This window comes from Eurosta solidaginis, chromosome 5 (assembly GCF_040869045.1).
Source record: "Eurosta solidaginis isolate ZX-2024a chromosome 5, ASM4086904v1, whole genome shotgun sequence".
NCBI classification, from domain to species: Eukaryota; Metazoa; Arthropoda; class Insecta; order Diptera; family Tephritidae; genus Eurosta; species Eurosta solidaginis.
The window spans coordinates 121,609,852-121,633,615 of record NC_090323.1 but is presented as its reverse complement, the minus strand read 5'-3'; the positions used below and the strand labels follow the sequence as shown (position 1 = coordinate 121,633,615).

At 38.6% G+C, this 23,764-nt stretch overlaps 1 protein-coding gene and 1 long non-coding RNA gene across 3 annotated transcripts in view; one reads left to right on the top strand and one right to left on the bottom strand.

Annotated features, from left to right (window-relative positions):
- The window catches only part of mus312 (mutagen-sensitive 312), a 554,297-nt gene that overhangs the window by 284,707 nt on the left and 245,826 nt on the right, over window positions 1–23,764 (bottom strand). The gene's annotated exons all lie outside the window — the stretch shown is intronic.
- Window positions 22,429–23,275, top strand: LOC137233560 (uncharacterized). The gene is made up of 3 exons (XR_010947508.1): window positions 22,429–22,789; window positions 22,878–23,065; window positions 23,228–23,275. It is a non-coding gene; the product is annotated as an uncharacterized lncRNA (long non-coding RNA).

Genomic DNA, 23,764 nt, shown 5'->3' with positions numbered 1-23,764 from the left:
CTGTCAAGTAGGTGCGTTGTAATTATTAATACACAACATAATTGGCGACGAGCGGGTAAAAAAAATTAAACAAAGAACTTTTTAATTGGTGTTAAAGAACCTTTAAGCGTTGCAAAATAACAATAAATAAAGTAAGACGAATTTCGTCAGTGAAAATTTAATTCACAAACAGCGCAATATCTTTTTTACTTCGAATCAAAGTCAGTGGGTCTCTTAAAATGCAACAAAATACAACAACAACAAATACACCGACCACATTATTTCAGACAACAAATGTGCCGGAATTCCAGCCAAATGATGAAACATGGATGATGTGGAAGGACAAATTAGAAAATCATCTTGCTGAGATAAATTGTGTAGAAGAAAACGCAAAAAAACGCATTTTATTAAAATCAATTGGTGCTGCACAGTACAGTTTTTTATACGATTTATGCACACCGTTATCTCCAGCAACAAAAACATACAAAGAGCTGTGTGAAATATTGGAAGCGCATTATACACCACCAACAATTATTTTTCGAGAACGGAAGATTTTCCATCAAGCACCAAAAACGGATGATGAAACCGTTTCTCAGTGGTTTGCAAGAATGAAGAGATTAGCAGCAAAATGTCAATTCGGTACACATTTTGAAACTCTTGTACTAGATCAATTCGTGATCAGCTTACCAGATAAAATTTTTGACCGCATCAGTGAAGAAAACTCATCCTTAACATTGGCTAACGCTCTAACCAAAGCAATGATTTTAGAATCAAAATTCTTGCTCAATACTGCTGATTCTACTACTGGATCGAGTGTGAATTTGGTAAAAAAATACCCGTCAAAAAACAACAATACACGTACAGCAGTAAGCAATAATAAAAATGGTAGCAGCAGTAAAAGTAAGTACGAAAAGAAACCAAAGTGTTTTCGTTGCGGATGGAAGAATCACGAGGCAAAGGAGTGCAAATTTAAAGACAGCACATGTTACAAATGTTCCAAAGTAGGACACTTAGCTTCGGTATGCAGATCTAAATCGAAAAGGGCTGTAAATTATGTGTCTGATTCAGATAAAATTGATCAAAGCCACACTGACGAGTCATTTAATTTTTCTATTTTCAGCGTATGGTGTGTATTCCCTATCAGTGGAGGTCAGAGGGAGGAAAATGGATGTTGTGTGTGACACTGGAGCGCCATGTACACTTTTTCCAAAATCTCTGTATAAGGAGTTATGCAAAAACGAAAAACTTTTCCCATGTTCGATTCCATACGTGGACTATAATGGTAAGCAAATAAAATTATGTGGAAAATTTACTACACCCATTACATATCGCGGTATTACAAAAAAGATTTCTGTGGTCGTATCAGACACTAAAAGCCCTCCACTGCTAGGTAGATCATTTCTGCGAGATTTCAATTTTGAATTAACTCAAATCAACCTTGTGTCAACTGAAGAAAAACATACAATCATATTAGAGCAGCTTAAAATTGAGTTTTGCGGGGTTTTTAAAGAAGAATTGGGAAAATTCAGCGGTCAGAAAGTAAGACTAGAACTAATGAAAGATGCAAAACCGATTTTTTGCAAGCCTCGACCTTTGCCAATAGCTTGGAAAGAACAGGTAAAGAAACAATTACGGGAGTTAATCAAGGGCGACGTTTTAGAACTCGTGGATAACTCTGATTGGGGAACGCCACTTGTTCCCGTCCCAAAGCCAGACGGCACACTTAGAATATGCGGAGACTACAAGGCTACCATAAATAAATATTTATGTGACTATAAATATCCACTTCCGCGCATAGATGAAATATTTGCATCACTAGAGGGTGGTGAACTTTTCACCAAATTAGATTTATCAAATGCGTACAACCAATTAGTTTTGGATGACGATTCACAACTTTTATGTGCGTTGAGCAGACATATAGGTACGTTGAGAGTCAAGCGCATGCCATTTGGTATAAAGCCAGCAGCAGCCATTTTTCAAAAGACTATTGAAAATTTATTGCGAGGAATCCCAAATGTTGTCATATACCAAGACGATATTACTCTCACGGGGAAAACTTTTCATGAGCACATACAAAATTTAAGGGCAGTTTTAGAAAAATTCAAAGCTTCAAATTTAAAACTTAATTTAAAAAAATGCGCCTTTTTTCAATCTAAAATATCCTATCTAGGTTTCAATATAGATAAGCATGGCCTAAGCAAAACAAGTGAAAGGATATCGAGCGTCCTAAATGCTCCTGTTCCAGGGAACGTTTCAGAGGTCAAGGCATTTATAGGAATGGTCAATCATTATTCAAAGTTTGTCGAAAATTTCGCAAAAAAAGTAAGCCCTTTATATAATTTATTGCAAAAAAATGTGCAATTTAAATGGACAAATGAATGTCAAGCAGCATACGAATTAATAAAAAAAGAAATTACTTCGGACCAGGTGCTGGTTCACTTTAATGTCGACTTGCCTTTAATTCTGTCAACTGATGCTAGTAATAGTGCAGTCGCGGGCGTACTTTCCCACAAATTTTCAGATGGTTCTGTAAATCCTATTGCATTTGTTTCGAGATCTCTTTCTAAAAGTGAACGAAATTATAGCACGCTTGAAAAAGAGGATCTTGCCATCGTATATTGCGTGACAAAATTGCGACAATATTTACTAGGAAACCATTTCATTTTAAAAACCGACCATAAGCCGTTAGTGACAATCCTTGGCGAACATAAAGGTTTGCCAGCAATGGCAGCTGCCCGAATGCAGCGGTGGGCGTTCATACTTTCAGGGTTCAATTACACGATTACGTACGTCAAGGGCATTTCCAACGACGCTGATAGCTTGTCTCGCATACCGCAAGCGACAAATCAACAAGACTGTTTCGAAAATTCCTATGTCAATTTTATTGAAAATTCGAACTATTTGAACATCAATTTTATAAGCGTTGGTAGGGAAACTAGAAAAGATCCAATACTTTCCAAGGTATCCCATGCTATTCTTCATGGCGAAGTCAACAATTTGACTGGAGCAAAATTTATTCCTTTCAAGGATAAAATTAACGAACTAACTGTTGAATATGACTGTATTTTATGGGGATATAGAGTCGTTATACCTGAAAAATTTCGATTTTCATATATTAAACGAGCTTCATGCCTCACATATGGGCATCGTGAAAACGAAGGCTCTCGTCAGATCGTATGTCTGGTGGCCAAACATAAACTCTGATATCGAACATGTAATAAAGAATTGTCTCCCATGCCAAAAGTTGCAAGCGAGTCCAGAAAAAAGCTCCTTAATTTCGTGGAAGCCAACTAACTCTCCGTGGAGTCGAATACATGCTGATTTTGCTGGACCAATAAAAGACTTTCACTTTTTGATCATTATTGACTCCTTCACCAAATGGGCTGAAGTTTTTCAAACAAAAGATTTAACGTCGAGCTTTGTCATTAGAAAAATGAGAGAGACTTTTGCTCGCTATGGTATTGTCGACACGCTAGTCACAGACAATGGTCGTCAATTTACTTCTGACGAATTTAAGTCATTTTTGAAAACAAATAACATCAACCACATCTTCACAGCTCCTGGCCATCCGGCAACCAACGGCCAAGCTGAAATATTTGTAAAGAATTTAAAAAAATTACTATATGCAAGTCTAGAAAAAAGAAAACACTCAGACACTGAATTCATTTTAAATAAGTTTTTATTCGATTATCGAAACACAATTCACACAACTACGGGAGAATCTCCTGCAAAATTATTTCTCTCGCGACCTTTAAAGTCTCGTTTCGATCTTTTGAAACCCCCGCTAGTTCAAAAACAGATTATCAAAAAACAAATTGAAAGCGAACAAAACTACAAAGGCAAACGGGAAGAGCACTTTCAAAAAGGGCAAAATGTTTTAATACGCGACTACAGAAATCCAAATAAAACGAGCTGGATGCCAGCAAAAATTAACAAACAAATGGGTCCACGATCATATAGCTGTATCATTGTACACAATAATAGAGAAATAAAAAGACACTTGAACCAAATAAGAGATAATAATTATGTACAAGAAAATACGGGAAATCATAACGTTTACAATGAAATGCGCGAAAGCGTAGGTGAACCACACACTTCATCCAGTCCTCCAGATAACCTTGCTGAGGGTAGTGCACATGATCCGGACGAGCATGTTACGCGATCAAAAATAGAATTAAGACCTAGGATAGCAGGCAAGGTTGTGAAACCTCAAGAATAAGTTGTACATATCCAACTAACATTTAATCTAATTACTTACTGTTCTAAGTTTAAAAAGCATTTACATATTTAAGCAATACATGAATTACAATCAAACAAAATATAATGTACATATTTTATATTTCTATTTTAAATATTTTAAAATTCTATTTTATATAAGCAAAGCTAAGGGGGAGCGTATTGGGTATTATATATTATGTGTTAATGGCAACTCAGTTTACGAACATTACATATGCTACATACACATGTATATACAAACGCACTATACCTCTCTCTTGTTTCATTACCACTTCTTGTAATCATACCTATGAACTATAATACTCTTACTAAATAAATCATTCGAAGTTTAGCTGTCAAGTTGGTGCGTTGTAATTATTAATACACAACAATCAGATTGCTTGTGGATGAACACAAGCGGGCGAAATGGGAGAAGCACCTAAGAGGTTGTAACCTTTCTGCCGGTGTAGGTAAACTTTGGTCCACCGTAAAGTCCCTATCTAATCCGTCTAGGCACAATGACAAAGTTTCCATCGTCATTGGCGATAAAGTGCTGTCGGACGCGAAAAAATGCGCGAGCGCTTTCTGCCGACAATATATAATGCATTCTACGGTCGACAAGGATAGACGGAGGGCCAACAGACACGCACATAAACAGCGTGTCACCAATTACCATCACCGCCAAAGAGGATGAGAATGCCATCGGTCATGCTAAACCATCCAAAGCAGTTGGCCCAGACGGCATAGCTATGCCGATGCTTAAAAGCCACGGGAAAGAGGGTTTCAAGTATTTAGCACATGTCTTCAACCTATCTCATTCCACCTTTGTCATACCCGAAAAATGGAAAATGGCCAAGGTGGTCCCGGTACTAAAGCCTGGGAAACTAGTTAACATAGGAGAGTCGTATCGCTCGATATCTCTCCTATCACCAGTAGCCAAGACGCTTGAAGCCATTTTGCTCCCCTACTTCAAAGCAAATTTGCAGCTAGCCTGTCATAAGCATGGCTTTAGAAAATTTCATAGCACCACCACCGCGCTAAATTCCATTAGCGCCCAGATAAATTGCGGTTTAAATCAAAACCCCCACAAAAGAGCAGTACTCGTTGCGCTAGACCTATCAAAAGCTTTTGATGGTCAACCATGGCACGCTACTGCAAGACCTGGAAGGGTCTACCCTTCCACCATGTCTTAAAAGGTGGACCGCAAATTATCTGGGTGGTCGGCAGGCATCGGTACAATTTAGAAATGAAACATCAAAACCGAAAAGAATTAAACAAGGGGTGCCACAGGATGGTGTCCTATTCCCACTTTTGTTTAATTTCTAGATATCTAAGCTACCTTCGCCACTAGAAGGAGTTACTATCGTTTCCTACGCCGATGACTGCACAATAATGCTCACAGGCCCGGGCCCACAGATCGATGAGCTTTGCACCAGAATAAGCGGCTACCTCCCTGATCTCTCCAGTTTTTTCGCCTCGCGAAACCTGGCATTATCACCGACTAAATCATCCGCGACCTTATTTACAACATGGACGTCCCAAATGTCGACCATTTTAAACATCCACGTCGATGGCACTACGCTACCGACTGTCCTACACCCCAAAATCTTGGATGTGACGTTTGATCAGGATCTACATTTTGGTGAGCACGCAGCCGCAATTGTCCGAAAATCCAGAGCCGTAATAAAATCCTCAAATCCCTTGCTGGCAGTACTTGGGGAAAAGACAGAGAAACGCTCATTACCACATACAAAGCGTTGCAGCTGTTAGGTGGGGCAAAGCACTGCTACAACAACAACAACAACATCAAAACTTGAAGCTCAGGATGCAAAAATGCTAAATTTTGGGCAGAAGTCGATAATTTAAAAGGTCGTATGGAGCAGTTAAAACTAAATCAACCAGCTATTCCAGCGGGGAATCCGAATATAAAAACTCCATGTTTTGACAGGTTTGTACCTTTCTAGGTATTTAACTTAACTTTGAGAAGACGTCAGCAGCGAACAACTGGAATGCCGAAGATGAAGTTGCTGCGCTGTTAGTGGCATTGAAATGGCCTGCAGTTGAAATCTTACAGATTATTCCAGAGGGCAAACGGAACAGCTACGAGCATAGCAGACATATACCAAATGAACTGCTTCCAAATGGCTAGTGAAACATTGCAAGAGTTCGCGGCTGACATTGAAAGATTTGCTCACCTTGCAACTGCGTACGCACCTGTGGAATACACTGAGAAAGATATGTGGATGGCGAGGAGCGTTTACCGTTTGTAGATACGGGCGCATCTCATTCCTTAATCCGATATGTTTAAAGCAAACAAGGAGCGTCGCCGACTGCTACACCGAAGCTATGCAAGAAGAGCTCCGACAGCAAGGCTCAAACATGCACCCCAACATGAATTGAATTAATTAAGCAGGCGCCATCTGCGTTAACTAAGCAAAACCCCCCTGGAGAAAAATAGATGACCAAGCTAGGCAAGTCGATTGAGGACTTGATGTGGTTCTTCATAGGGCGTAATAATATACACGCTGAAATCAAGCGCTTGGCCTCCGTAATAGAAGTGCTGTACATCGAGTCGGCCCTAGAGGTAAAGAATTTGGAACATAAATTGCGGGTGTAGGGTTTCTGTTATAATATACATTTTACCTGTTAAATTTATATACTTTGTGAATTCAATAATTTATGTTCAATAATTTCATTTTCATTATTTTGAATTTTTAAATATCAAATATTTTCATTAGGTTAAAAATAATAATCAAATATAAATATACTTTTAAGCGTTTCCCAATAAAAGTTTAACTATAAAATATAATAGTGGTTTCGACCAATCTATTAAATTTGTTAATACGGTATCGAATACTACATTGGCGATCCTGCCGGTTAAAACAATCGTGAATCGTTAAAATAATAATTAAATAAAATAAGAAATTTGTGTGTGTGTGTGTGCTGAATTAGCATATGAAGTTCACCATACGTCCGTCCGTGAAATGCTTACCCAATACGGTCACACAAAGTACAACATTTTTCAATACTTTTCCTGCGGAACAACAATTGTCGTTACATGATAGTACGAGTAAATTTGCACTAAGCGGCAGTAGCAGCAATTACACGCCAAATATATTACCAGTGACGCAACAACAATTGCCATTACATAATCCGGTAAAAAACGTTTTTCAAAATTTACACAATCTTCAGAGTCACAAAGCGAATCCGACGCAGTTACAAGCGACAACGAATAGTGGCACATCAGTGCAAATACAAGCATCTAATAAATTTAAATACACAACCAGTTTTTCAATGTTTCAACAGCCTCCGTTTGAGGTGTCATTGTTTCCATCAAAATCATCATCAGCAGCAAGTGCAACAGCAACAACCAACAACAACAACAACAGAAAACTTTACAGCAACAGCAAAAACTACAAATACAACACAATTTAAAGCCATTGCATAAATATTAATTACGGAAACAAACTAAATATTCGGAAGTATTGTTATAATGATATCATCTTTTATATACCATGTATATTAATATATAAGTATATTATTATTATTGTAAACTCCTTCTTTTTGAGGTTTAGAAAAATAGTTTTACATTTAATAACGTGGAATTTTTAATGTTATTTTAAAAATTTTGATATTATATTTTAATTATGCTTCGCACACCACCAAACGAAAAAAACACATCTACACCAACATATCCCTGCCAACCAACGCTAACCGCTTTTTGCCATTTCACCTCGAATTCCAACACAAACTCATATTTTTCTGAAAAATACTAACACCACTCAACTACGTTCTGGATGTTGTAACAGGTTAAAGTCTTACCTATCCAGAATTAGCCCCGACATACAAAATGTATGCCCCGCGTGCAATGTGTCCCCACATGACACCAACCATCTATTTAACTGTAATGTGGAACCAACGCCTCTAGCACCACTTTCATTATTGTCCACCCCTGTTGAAACAGCAAGTTTCCTTGGACTCCCGTTAGAGGATATTGATGACAATTTGTGATCCGTTGCAGCTGTTAGGTGGGGCCAAGCACTGCTACAACAACAACAACAACATCAAAACTTGAAGCTTAGGATGCAAAAATGCTAAATTTTGGGCAGAAGTCGATGATTTAAAAGGTCGTATGGAGCAGTTAAAACTAAATTACCCAGTTATTCCAGCGAGGAATCCGAATATAAAAATTCCATGTTTTGACAGGTTTGTACCTTTCTAGGTATTTAACTTAACTTTGAGAAGACGTCAGCAGCGAAAAACTGGAATGCCGAAGATAAAGTTGCTGCGCTGTTAGTGGCATTGAAATGGCCTGCAGTTAAAATCTTACAGATTATGCCAGAGGGCAAACGGAACAGCTACGAGCATAGGAGACATATACCAAATGAACTGCTTCCAAATGGCTAGTGAAACATTGCAAGAGTTCGCGGCTGACATTGAAAGATTTGCTCACCTTGCAACTGCGTACGCACCTGTGGAATACACTGAGAAGGATATGTGGATGGCGAGGAGCGTTTACCGTTTGTAGATACGGGCGCAACTCATTCCTTAATCCGATCTGTTTAAAGCAAACAAGGAGCGTCGCCGACTGCTACACCGAAGCTATGCAAGAAGAGCTCCGACAGCAAGGCTCAAACATGCACCCCAACATGAATTGAATTAATTAAGCAGGCGTCATCTGCGTTAACTAAGCAAAACCCCCCTGGAGAAAAATACATGACCAAGCTAGGCAAGGCGATTGAGGGCCTGATGTGGTTCTTCATAGGGCGTAATAATATACACGCGGAAATCAAGCGCTTGGCCTCCGTAATAGAAGTGCTGTACATCGAGTCGGCCCTAGAGGTAAAGAATTTGGAACATAAATTGCGGGTGTAGGGTTTCTGTTATAATATACATTTTACCTGTTAACTTTATATACTTTGGGAATTCAATAATTTGTGTTCAATAATTTCATTTTCATTATTTTGAATTTTTAAATATCAAATATTTTCATTAGGTTAAAAATCATAATCAAATATAAATATACTTTTAGGCGTTTACCAATAAAAGTTTTACTATAAAATATAATATTGGTTTCGACCAATCTATTAAATTTTTTAATACGGTATCGAATAATACATCGGCGATCCTACCGGTTGAAACAATCGTGAATCGTTAAAATAATAATTAAATAAAATAAGAAATTTGTGTGTGTGTGTGTGTGCTGAATTAGCATATGAAGTTACACTGCAATGGAGCAATAAATCACAGCAAGAATTGATTTTGCCACAACTAAAGTTGCTTGAAGAGCAAACACGCTTGAATAGTATGCCGAACCCAACAATAACCACAAGCTGTTAGCTTCACCATACGTCCGTCCGTGAAATGCATACCCAATACGGTCACAGAAAGTACAACAACATTTTTCAATACTTTTCCTGCGGAACAACAATTGTCGTTACATGATAGTACGAGTAAATTTGCACTAAGCGGCAGTAGCAGCAATTACACGCCAAATATATTACCAGTGACGCAACAACAATTGCCATTACATAATCCGGTACAAAACGTTTTTCAAAATTTACAAAATCTTCAGAGTCACAAAGCGAATCCGACGCAGTCACAAGCGACAACGAATAGTGCCACATCAGTGCAAATACAAGCATCTAATAAATTTAAATACACAACCAATTTTTCAACGTTACAACAGCCTCCGTTTGAAGTGTCATTGTTTCCATTGAAATCATCATCAGCAGCAAGTGCAACAGCAACAATCAACAACAACAACAACAGCAAACTTTACAGCAACAGCAAAAACTACAAATACAACACAATTTGAAGCCATTGCATAAATATTAATTACGGAAACAAACTAAATATTCGGAAATATTGTTATAATGATATCATCTTTTATATACTATGTATATTAATATATAAGTATATTATTATTATTATTGTAAACTCCTTCTTTTTGAGGTTTAGAAAAATAGTTTTGCATTTAATAACGTGGAATTTTAAACGTTATTTTTAAAATTTTGATATTATATTGTTACGAATTTACTTGCAAATCCTCTTATTTGCCCTGTTGCTAAGTTCGTATCACTAAATTGTTGAATAAATGACTCCAATATTGTATAATGGAAAAATGGCTTTTACTAAAGTACTTCACAATAACACTTATACTTTGCTACTAGCTGGCTTAATAACCAAACTGATTGATAGCTCAAATGAAACTCTACTATCCAAAATAATACTGCTATTGCTCGCTAGATAGCGTCTGAATCGAAACTTGCCCATAGCGCCTCTACCGCTGATGCTTTTATACTCTGTGATTTCTTCGTGGCATCTTCTAGGCGCTTCCAGAATTTTACTTAGTTATAAATTTCTCAGCTACAATTACAGATTTCTCATTTGAGTAATACTTGCACACATTATTGCCCTCTTGTGACAACTCAGATAAGATATATGCATGTGTTTGTGCATTGACTCTTAGCTGCTCGTATACATACATGGTACATATGTGTAGACGCAATTATTGTTTCGTTTATGTAGATACATAATGATTGAATTATTGATGTGAATTCACGTCACTGCTTAGCATCGGCTTAGAGATAGCAGCACCCCTTAGTTTTGGTAATATTCGTAACACTGCCCTCCACCTAAGTCTGATCGTCCCGATCAGACAAATCTCCCGATCTAAACGCCGCTAGCATCTCCAGATGTACCACTGTTCTACTCCGTGGTTTCCCAGTGGTTTGTATGCGGTAGATAGTATCACTGATCTTCTTCACAACTTTGTACGGGCCTTCCCAACTGCACCGAAATTTGGCTGGAACACCTTTCCGCCGGTGAGGGTTGTTTAACAGTACCAATTCTCCCTCCAAGAAACCTTCCGAATTTTTGATCTCGTTGTACCTGCGTTTCATCTTACTACTCATTATTCTTGATCGTTCCCTCGCACTCTGTTGTTTAGCCAATGAACTTCTTCGCAGAGCTTCCACTTGACAGATTGACTTTGCATCATCATTATCGTCTTGATGTTTCACAACAGTAGTCCGCGCTGGCTTGAAACCACCCTTGCATTCTTTCTGAAAAATTCTTTCAGTCGTTTTAGTGCGTCCATTAGGGTTTGTCAAGGCTATCTTTTCCTCGCAGGTACTTTTAATTTCGCTTTATTTGGCCCATTCGATCCATCAACCTTTTCTTTTGACTTTCGTGGCCTTTGTCGAGTCTTCTCCACCTTTACTCGATTACTACTGAACCCTTTCTCCAACTTGAAGTTAAGTGGTATATCCTGGTTCTCATAACGCATCACCCTTCTCTGCATATCGATCTTGATGTCATGGTCAACCAAGAAGTCCACTCCCAATATGACTTCTTCGACGATCTTTGCCACAAAGAATTTGTGTAGAACTGTGACCTTTCCAATCAAGACTTCACATACCACTTCTCCCTGGACTTGGTTATACTCGCCAGTGACCGTACGCAACTTTGCTCCAGGTAACGGTTTTACTCTCCTGTTGACCAAGTCAGATCGGATTAAGGAATGAGATGCGCCCGTATCTACAGTCAGTACACGCTCCTTGCCATCCACATTCCCTCTGACGGTAACACTGCTTGATTTCCTTCCAATTTGCGACACAGATATCACAGGATATTTAATAGCCGGGGCAAGTTTTCGTTCTTTACATCCGACACGCTCTTGCTCATTTCCGCCAGCTTTGCGTTTAGGGCCACCCACATTGTAGGAACTATTAGGACCAAGATCGCAATGACGTGCAATGTGACCGGACTTCCCGCATTTGAAGCATTTGATAACTTTTTCACTCCGCTTTTGCGATCCTTTCAGCGCCTCCAATATTGCGTCTACCCAGTCTGGCCTTTCCACTTCCACGCGATGAGTTTTGTACGCTGGCTTACTCAAAAGTGACGCTGTTTCTTGAGTCAATGCATGTGATACCGTCTCTGCAAATGTTGGCTTTGGGTTTGCGTATGTGGCTCGCTTCGTTTCGACGTCCCGTATGCCATTTACAAAGCTCTGAATTTTTACCCTTTCGGTGTATTCCACGGGTGCGTCGGCATTCGCCAAATGTGCAAGCCTTTCGACATCTGACGCATACTCCTGCAAAGTCTCATTAGCTTTTTGGTAGCGGTTTTGCAACTCTATTTGGTGTATCTGCTTCCTGTGTTCGCTTCCGTATCGCCGTTCTACAGCAGCCATCAATGCGTCATAACTGTTCCGTTCGTACTCTGGAATAGTCTGTAAGATTTCGGCAGCTGGTCCTTTCAATGCTACGAAGAGTGTGGCAACTTTATCTTCCACATTCCAGTTGTTAACTGCTGCGGTCTTCTCAAACTGTAGCTCAAAGACCTGGAAAGGAACAGAACCGTCAAAGGATGGTGTTTTTACCTTCGTATTGCTTGCTGAAATAACTGGGCGATTTAGGTGCAGCTCCCGTATACGACCTTTTAAAGCATCTACCTCAGCCTCGATTTTGTTCTCAAACTGCATTATTTTTTCGTCCATACGGGCTTCTAGTTGTACAGAGATCTGCGATGATACCTGTGCTGAAATTTGTCCCGACATTTCGGATATACGTACCTCCTGTGTTTCAATCCTGGATGTTATTTGTGACGACATTTCGGATATACGTGTCTCCTGTGATTCCATCTGTGATGACATATACGTTTTCTGTTCTTCTAGTTGAGATGACATATACGTTTTCTGTTCTTCTAGTTGAGATGACATTGTCGATGTTGGAGCAGATATTGCAGCCAAAATCATGTTCAAGTCTGTGCTTGTAACTGTCTGCGATGTTTCGTTTTTCTCTTAAATTTTTGTTGTTGTCTCGTCACCATGAGGATAAAAGACATACTCGTCCACATCAATTCCTTCTGCTTCCATTACCTCTCGTAGCCGTGCCTGAAGTTCGAGTTTAACGCCGTCAATTCACTGAACTTTGCCATGTCCTTGTTGTCCTCTGGAATTTATTCAACAATTCCTCTTCTGACACCAATTGCTACGAATTTACTTGCAAATCCTCTTATTTGCCCTTTTGCTAAGTTCGTATCACTTAGTTGTTGAATAAATGACTCCAATATTGTATAATGGAAAAATGGCCTTTATTAAAGTACTTCACAATAACACTTATACTTTGCTACTAGCTGGCTTAATAACCAAACTGATTGATAGCTCAAATGAAACTCTACTATCCAAAATAATACTGCTATTGCTCGCTAGATAGCGTCTGAATCGAAACTTGCCCATAGCGCCTCTACCGCTGATGCTTTTATACTCTGTGATTTCTTCGTGGCATCTTCTAGGCGCTTCCAGAATTTTACTTACTTTTACTCTCAGCTACAACTACAGATGTATAATTTCTCATTTGAGTAATACTTGCACAATTTATTGCCCTCTCTTGTGACAACTCAGATAAGATACATGCATGTGTTTGTGCATTGACTCTTAACCTGCTAACCATAGCTAACCACATTTTGCTATTTTCACCTCAAAAACCAATACTATCTCAACTTCTTTTTGGACACAACTAACACCAACTCACATTTGTGGGACATTTTTCATAATTGTCGTAAATTTCTAAGATGTGCGAATGAAACAGTAGTATGATGTGGGAATGCAACAATAAGATACTACACATTTCGCCACCATTTTTGAAAATTTTGTAAGCAAAACGCGTCTAATTTCAAAATAATTTAATAAAAATTGAATTTTAGAAGTGCTCAAGTGAGTAAGGACATTAAAAATAAAAAAAATAAAAATATAACAGAAAAGTGAACGTTCAAAAAAAAACCTCCAACGTAATAAACCAGCTTTCATCAGTCACAAAAGGGCTTCTCCAAGACGCCACTTCAACGTTGGATTATCTGAGGTAAGTAAATGTTTAGTTATTTTAGTATAACTAACTTTTTTGTTGTTGTAGGAGTGCAAATTTGGAAATATATTGCAGAACTTGCCCTTATTATGAAGATACCAAATCAGTGTTACATATTATGGACCTGAACGAGATCAGGAATATTGTTTGGTATTGTCATAATATGAATGGTTCTGAGTAAATACAGGTATTGTGGTGATAGCCAAATTAGTTGAAGTGTTTGATGGCACAATATTTGCTGGTAATTCTTTTCTTTAGCTCACAACTGCTAAAACTAGTCAAAATATATCGGGAGAGGTGTCAATAAAAGAGCTTTGGACTCAGAACAACGAATCTGAAAGTGGAAATTGAAAATTGTATATCTGTGCAGAGATATTTGCAGTTACCCAAAATGTATTAACGGAAACACGAAAAATGATCCCCGCTCCCTCCGAAACCGGCGGTGTGATGCATAGAATTTTGGCCTTCGGCCGCGCTGATAAAAATATACCACCAAAGAGGTGGAATCAAAATTAAATCAGTGCAAATTACCTTCGTATACAAAATGTTTTCCTGTTAACAACAACAATACAATAATCACATGAAAAACGCCAACTTCAACTAAAAATATCTCTGCAGGGATATACAATTTTCAATTTCCGTTTTCGTATTCGTTGTCCTGATTCAAAGACGCCCTCTTGACACCTCTCCCGATATTTTATGACTAGTTTTAGCAGTTGTGAGCTAAAGAAAAAACATTTTTTTTTTATATAAATGTGAAATAAAGTTATTATGTTCCGCTTATTTAATACGAAAGCAAACGCTCGCCTTTTTATATCACCCTCGAAAGTGTTGGTTTGCTTGGGGTAACAAGCGGATACTATGGTGCCATTTGTTTATGATCTTGTTGGCAAAGAAAAAGAATGTGGACATATTTAAAGATATGTATGTTAATTAATTTAGGTAATTCTATTCACTCTAAATAAATCACTGCTACAACAACAACAACAAAACTCTATATAAACGTATAAAAATATCGGGAGATGTATCAAAATATGCGTTTGGACCCGGAAACGGGAATATGAAAACACAAATTTTTAGTCTGTGAAGAGATACTTGCAAAAGAAATTGCAATTTTTTGTGTAGTTGTTGTAATGATTTTGTACACAGGAAACAATTTTGTGTACAAAGGCATTTTGCACGGATTAAATTTTGATTGCACCCCATTAGGGGACTGGCCCCCAGCGGGTTAGGGGATCAGAATATACCCGCGGTAGGTATGCCTGTCGTAAGAGGCGACTAAAATACCATATTCAAGGGGCTGTGTAGCGCAACCCTTCAGGTTGCCTGCGCAATATATAGCTTCTCCAAACCCAATTGTCAACCTCACCTATCCGTGGCGAATCCTGTTTCACTAACAGACGAGGCTCTGGCGACCCCAAGCCCATCATGGAACTTGCGGGTGGGGAGGGAGGGAATGGCCTGAAGGTTTAATGTGGCCACATAAATCGTTCCCGAGATGGTCGGGCTAGCGCTTTAATGGTGCCATGGTACCGGAGCGTACCGGATCTGTATCCGGCAAAGGACCATCACATCGATAACACTCCCCAAAGCCTTCGTGGAGCAACCTTATCGCTACAACAACAACAGGGGACCGGCCAGTGTCTTTTGACACCCTTCCCGATATTATTGGACGTGTATTAAGAGTGTCATGCTTTCGTATAGAATTGCCATCATTTGAACGACTCAAACATTTTTTCCCGTTTTCGGATTCGCATTCTGGGTCCTAGACGCATATTTTGGTAATTCTATACGACAGTATGACACTGCTAATACGCGTCCAAAAATATCGAGAGAGGTGTGAAACGACTCGTCTTAACATCAGTACTAATAATCCGCAACCGGAAAATAAAAATTTTAACTCGTTCAAAAGATATTAACGAAAACCCGAAAAATGTCCCGAGGGTCCCTCAGTAACCGGGCGTGGTATCCATAGTATTTTTCCGCAGAACACCTTTCTGCGTGGGCGGCCTTCGGCTGCGCTTATAAAAAATTACCCTGGGTGGGTCCAACACCGGTTTGGAGACCAAAACTAAAACGCGCAAAACACTTATGTTCACAATTTTTTTTGTGGGTAGAATAACATTACAACACCCACATGAAAATCGCCAACTTCAACTGCAAATATATCCGGACAGAGATTAAATTTTTCTTTTCCGCCTTCGGATTATTGTTGTCGAGGTCAATAAGCGTCTTTTGACACGTCTCCCGGTATTTTTGGACCCGTATTAACAGTGTCATGCGGTCGTATAGAATTACCCGTCTTTTGATAAATCTCCCGACATTTTTGGACGTGTGTTTATAGTGTGATGGGTAATTCTCGACAATAATCCGAAGGCGGAAAAGAAAAATTTAATCTGTCCGGAGATATTTGCAGTTGAAGTTGGCGATTTTCGTGTGTTATTTTACCCACAAAAACAGTTGTGAACATAAGTGTTTTGGGCGTTTTGGTCTCCAAACCGGTGTTGGACCTACCCAACGTACTTTTTTATAAGCGCTGCCGAAGGCCTCCAACGCAGAAAGGTGTTCTGCGCAGAAATACTATGGATTCCCCAACGTACTTTTTTATAAGCGCGGCCGAAGGCCTCCAACGCAGAAAGGTGTTCTGCGCAGAAATACTATGGATTCCACCCCCGGTTACGGTTACCTATAGGCTCATCTTCATCAATACCGTATCCTTCTCATCAGCTTCTAGTACGGTTACTTCACTTATTTCCTCGATGATTAAACTGCAGATTATTTAGACGCGTATAACAATCGCCACAGGTATTCCTCGATGATTAAACTGCAGATTATTTAGACGCGTATAACAATCGCCACAGGTATTCACTGGGAATCCGTCATGAGGCTGCACTGCAATTGTTGTAAATTTGGTCAGCTTTTTGGGTAAACCGGGTATGACGAACAAACCGTAGCTAGATCCATTCTGCATCTTTTTTAGGCAATTCCGACAAATCGAATTTATGGTACACATTTTTTCTTCCTTCATTGTGCATTAATTGTTATTAATTTTTACTTCTATTTATTTACAAATACGCTATCTTTGCAAAATTTTCTGCGCTGTCAATAACGTCAATATCGCACGAATTCAAGTCAAAGAATAAAATAAAAAAAAAAAAAAAAACAGATGTTGCGATGTTGCGAGTTACCAGAGAACTGCTATTTGGAACAGTTGGCTATAATATTACCTATGCAAGGTTCAGTTGGTCTTTCTTATACATACATATATTAAAATATCATTTGTAAAGATATGAGCGGTAGAAATTTTACGTGACCCACGCTTTTTTTTTATGTTTGACCAATGCCCTTGATTGATGAGGAATGTGATGACTAGTACCTACCTAATTACTTCCTAGGTAATTCTTTACGACAGCAAGACTCTGCTAATACGTGTCCAAAAATATCGAGAGAGGTATCAAACGACACGTCTTGACATCAGTATTGATAATCAGAAGGCGGAGAAGGTATAGTCTAGTTGATGGGTCGACTGCTAATACGCGTCCAAAAATATCGAGAGAGGTGTCCAGCGACGCGTCTTGACATCAGTATTAATAATCCGCAGGTGGAAAATAAAAATTTTAACTCGTTCAAAAGATATTAACGAAAAACCGAAAAAAGACCCGCTGGTACCTCCGAACCCGGGGGTGGAATCCACAGTATTTTTGCGCAGAACACCTTTCTGCGTTGGCGGCCTTCGGCCGCGCTTATAAAAAATTACCCTGGGTGGGTCGAACACCGGTTTGGTGGGTACAACATTTTGATGTTTTTGGGTACAACAAAAACATCAAAATAACAACCACATGAACATTTTCAATTTTGTTTGCAAATATCTCTGGAAAGAAATAAAATTTTCTATTTCCGCTTCCGGCCCAGAGTCAAAAGCGTGTTTTGGACACCTCTCCCGATATTTTTGAACGAGTTTTAGTTAAAGTAAAGAATTACCAAATTTTAATTTCCGCTTTCGGATTCGTTGTCTTGGATCCAAATCACGTCTTTTGAAACCTTTCACGATATTTTTAGACGAGTTTGAGCAGTTGTGTGCTAAAGTAATGAATTACCGTCGATATGATCTGGCAAAGTTGATTTTGCGTAATTGATCAGCTGATTTTTGTTTACTTTTTACCAAGATACAATGTGCAACTCATTGCAGTCTCCCGGGCTAATAAATAAATAAATTAACAATTGAACAAACTAGTTTCGCTAAAACTAAGAAAAAAATTAGATGAATTTTATTCAGTTTATTGAAAATTCAAAAAAATATGCTATCGAAAACTAAAGAAAAGGGTATGATCATCAAGGGTAGTTCAATTTCGTATTTATGCATTGCAATAACAGTGTGTGGAAGTTTTGCGCTTGCACAGGAAACAAACGAATCTGAAAAAGATTTTGTCGTCTTGGGATCAAAGCGCATCTTTTGGCACATCTCCCGATATTTTTAGTGGCGTATTAGCAGTGTCATGCTGTCGTATAGAATTACCCATCACACTATAAACACACGTCCAAAAATGTCGGGAGATGTATCAAAAGATTCGACTTGGACCCAGATTGCGAATCCGAAAACGGAAAACAAAAATGTTGAGTCGTTCAAATGATGGAAATTCTATACGAAAGCATGACACTCTTTATACGCGTCCAATAATATCGGGAAGGGTGTCAAAAGACGCTGGCCGGTCCCCCAATGGGGTGCAATCAAAATTTAATCCGTGCAAAATCCTTTTGTACAAAAAATTGTTTCCTGTGTACACAGAAAAGAAGTTGTGTTGAAAGGTGTTTTCGCGAATATAGTTTCTATCTCTAAACCATTGTTGGACACTATTTCAACATTGCGATCGTGATCTTCGGTTTTATTTTGTTGTGTTACTAGTGCTTCACCCCATTCCAATGTGTCATCTATTTCTTCCACGTCGTAAACAGAGTGGCCTAGGAATTAGTCGGTAATGGTTCCAGGTCGTAGGCATAGGATACGGTGGGTAAGGGAGCTTTGGTATGTATAAATTAAACATAAGCGGGGATACGACACCACCATCAACCCCACCACCTGTTTACCGGTTTTGTTCCTGTAAAGTCAAAGGGGAAGGTGTGGACCTTCTATGTGTTCGAGTAGCATGTCGTGGTTCACTGTATCAAAAGCTTTGGACAGGTCAAGTGCCACGAGCACCATCCTATACTGCGGTTTTTCCTGGTTCAGTCCGTAACTTATCTGAGTGTTTATGGCGTTTAGCGCGGGTAGTGTTATGCTTTTTGAGGAAGTAATATTTATGGGTGGCTTTGCAAAGACTGACGAAAAGAGTGAGAACGGTCGATATGACTCGCCTTCGTTTGCTGGTTTCCCAGGCTTTAGTGGTGGAAATATCCTATCAATTTTCCATTGTTCGGGAACGACTAAGGACCTCAGCGAGAGGTTGAAAACGTGCGTTATGTTGTTTATTTTTTCAGCGCGAAGGTTTTTTGCACGGGTATGACTATTTCGCCTGGGCCTATTGATTTAGAGGGCTTGGCCTTGTGGAGGTGATGGTAATGGGTGAGTCTTGTTTTTGTTAATGCGTCCGTCTGCTTGCACGACGTCTATAACCTTGCCTACAGAAAGATGCATTACTAAATGCCCACAGAAAACGCTTGCGCATTGCTAAAGGCGATGGATACTTTATCATTTTATTTTCTGGGGGATGTAAATGTTGATGATTTCTAGGTTTGCATCGCCTGACCGGACAGATAGGCCATGACGTTCTAAGACACTGTCTTTGCAGTCGATGTCGGAATCAAACAGATGATATTGCGCAGAGTGGTGTATGACAAACGCAAGGCCGCCTCCATTTCCGCTCTCGCGATCTTTTCTGTGGACATTATACACAAGACAGGTCTGCAATGCAGATCTTGCTGTTAGTTTAGTCTCTTGAATCGCAGCAATGCAGATGTTGTGCCGCTTCATGAAATCGACTATCTCAGTGATCTTCACAGTTATCCATTACAGTTTAACGGCAGAATTCTGAAGGGCAGCGGGGGAGGCGTCAGCACGCTAGGGGTAAGTGACGGGTGACTACGCCTGAGTTGTGGTAGGTGAGGACGCTGTTGTTGCCCTGGGACAGGACGTCCTTGGGTAAGCATTGGAGTACCCGGTGTAGTTTAGAAGCATTTATTTAATTTTTAATTTTATTTCAATCGCGAAACTATGCATTGTTATGTTACCGATTACTATCAGAATTAGACCGTAAGTAGTATATTATTGAACAATTTCAGTTTTTTTTTGTGCCTAAAATCGGCTTGGCATAAAATGTTCAGTTTCCCCCAACTTAGACTTCCTGACCTTATTTTAATTCATCTGTAGCTTTCATTATGTGTTTGTTTCTGTTTTATTTGTAAATTTTACTAATTTTTTCTTTTAATTTTCTTATTTGCAGTTCATTTATGGGTCAATTATAAAGAACATACACCACATTTTCAATTTTTATTACAAATATTATTATATTAGCCATTATTATATTTGTTATTTTATTCTTATCATTATTATTAATAATATTACTAGTTTTATTTTCATTATTATAATCATAGTTATTTTTATCTTTTTTATATAACTATTAGCTATTTATCATTAAAACAAACATGAATAGGAAAACATTTAACAAACTTTTGAGGAAGGAGAAGGCAGTTTATGATGAAACTGTAAACAAGTTTCGTAGGCTCAACGACTCTTCTAGAGTAGTTAGTGATGATATACCATCAACTAGTAGGGAAGCACATATAGGCCTTAACGAATCTTCCAAAGTAGGCAGTGATGATATACCATCTACTAGCAGGGATACTTTTATTCTCAGAGTAGCAAGCGATGATGAGCCACTTTCCATTGCGGAGCCCACTACTTTTGACTTAAATATTGACGAAGAATATATCGATAGCGATAGCGACAGTGAGAGGTTTTTATTTGACGACGATGAGTTGGTTGAAAGTTTGGAGTAGACATTAAGCCTCACAGACAGAATACGATCAGCGTTGAAAGGTTGGGCGATCAGGCAAAAAACAACTCAAATCAGCCTTACCGACCTTCTACGTTCCTTGGAGGGCGCCGGACTCAAAGGACTACCGTTAGATGCTCGAAAAGTTATGGGAACAAGTAGGGAAGCAGTTTATATTAGACCTTTTCCCGAGGGGGAGCTATTGTATTTGGGAATACAGTACAGTTTCGCATTTGAAGAATTTAATTTTTTACAAGACTTGGAACGGATTTCCATAGATGTAGGCATAGACGGACTGAAAATTTTCAAAAGTTCTAATAGGGCATTATGGCCAATTTTAGGTCACGTAGTAGAGTTTCCCAAATCAAGGCCCTTTTTCATGGCTTGCTACTCAGGAATGAGTAAGCCGCCGGACGTAAATAGTTTTTTATTGGAATTTTGCGCAGAAGTAAATAATTTACGTCAGAACGGAGTAAAGGTAGAATCCGCTGAAGTTTTAAAAGAATTTGATATAAGGCTTTTCTCTTGCGATTCACCAGCACGATCTTTTGTAACTGGTGTCAAGTCGCACACGGGGGCAAGAAGCTGCCCTAAATGTGAACAAGTAGGTCAGAGGTTCGGAGCTAGGATGAGCTTTTCTCAAGTTGTAGCAGAACCCAGAACAGATATTTCTTTTAAGAATAGAGTAGATATGCAACATCATTTAGATCAATTTAGGGATAATGAAAATGTGTTAGAATCCGTAAATATTGACATGGTTTCTCAGTTCCCTTTAGAACCTATGCATTTAGTGGACTTAGGAGTAATGAAGAAACTACTTGAAAAACTTGTAACAAGAGGGAACGTAACAAGAATGAATGCAAAATTGAAGTTTCTCAACAGTTACGTTCCCTCTGAATTCCCTAGACGCAGCCGAGATTTAGATCAAGTAAAAAACTGGAAGTCAACAGAATACCGCCAATTTTTATTGTATTCAGGATTGTTCGTTTTAAAAGACTGCATTCCAGACAACCTGTATTCTCACTTTTTGCTATTACATTGCGGTATTAGACTTCTCTCTTGTGAGAAGTCTTGTAGAGTAGAATCCAATGTCGCGAATGAAATGTTAGAAGAATTTGTTAGAGTGTTTGCTGAATTATACGGTGCGGATTTTGTTAGTTTTAATGTTCACGGGCTTTTACATTTAACTGATTGCGTTAAACAGTTCGGTCCACTAGATAACTTTTCAGCATATAAATTCGAAAATTATATGCAATATATTAAGAAAATGATTAATAGTCCAAATAGTATACTGCAGCAATTATTTTTAAGAATTGAAGAAAGGCGCAATTTTACGGATTTCAGCAAAATTTCAAGGATGGATAAATTTGTTATAAGTTCTACCAAAGACAGGGATAGTTTTTTTTATAGCAGTAAAATGGGTTCCCTAAAAATAGTCAACCAACAGAGCGAAGGAAACACTTTTAATGTTGTAATTTTGACACAAGTTGCAGACGTTTTTAGAGAGCCCATTGTTTCCTCATCTGGATTAGGTATTTTAGTAGGTCAGATTATAGATGAGAGCATTTATAGCATAAGTAAGGAAGACCTAGACTTTAAGTATTTTGCAATCCCAGTAGGTAATAAATTTATTTTAGTTCCATTATTACATAATCTATTTTATAATTTTTCATAGGTCAAATATGGATTCAAATTTTGTCGAGTAAGAGGAGCCGGGAACCAGTCAGGCAAATGGTAATGCAATTTTTTTATTCTTAGTTCTGCCTATCACAATGATTATTCTCATTAAGTTCTTTATAATTGTATGCTTCTTGTTTTTTAGTATCACGACGCTTTAAAACTTCCCAAACATTTTACGAACGTGCTGCCACCCAACCACTGGCTGAAAAGAGTGACTTTGAAGAGGTCACTCAAATGGAACGCCTTTTGGCTGCAGTTTCAAGGATAGAGGCCCGGCAGGAAGAAATGTTGAAACGACTAGCCGCTTTAGAAAAAGTGATTGCCGACAAGGTGGGTTTTTTTAATAAATTCAGTCCATAGAGTGGTAGTGCTGGCATTAATTCACAACCAATTGATAAATCTTTGGTGTTTGATTTAATGCTTTGGTCTACCGCTATCCTGATTTGTCCATAAGTCAAATTTTACCTTAATGAAACTCAACTTAAATTTTAGATGCCCGAACGTGCAGAGGTGCAGACTCAAGGCCAAGTTCTGCGTGAGGTTAAGGTGTTTCCGCCAAAACGCAAAGAAGCATCGGCCGTATCTCCGGAGACGTGTGCAGCGAGGAACAAACCTTTTTACAAAGTTTGCTCCCTATGTCATCAGAAGAAACTTTGCTGAAGGTGGAAGAGTGCCTTACCAATAAGGCTCACGTTGATGCTATGGTATGCCCCTATTTTTACTAGATCTAATATATAAATAAAGCACTCTACAATTGAATATATATATATATATATATAATCTTATAATTTTATAGTCGGCCATCATTTTTCGGCTAAAAGGCACAAAAGGCACAATCGAGAGTGACATGCAGTCACTCTTTACTGACGAGTTGGCGTGGGAGTATAACTGCTACGGCGGATTAGGGAAGAAATCCTTTACAAGTCTAAAGGTCGTAGACATGGTTCTGGGTAGGTATCAACATATTTGAAATTAGTAATTTTTTGTCGCTAAATATTAATATTTGCTTTTTTAATAATCAATAGGGGC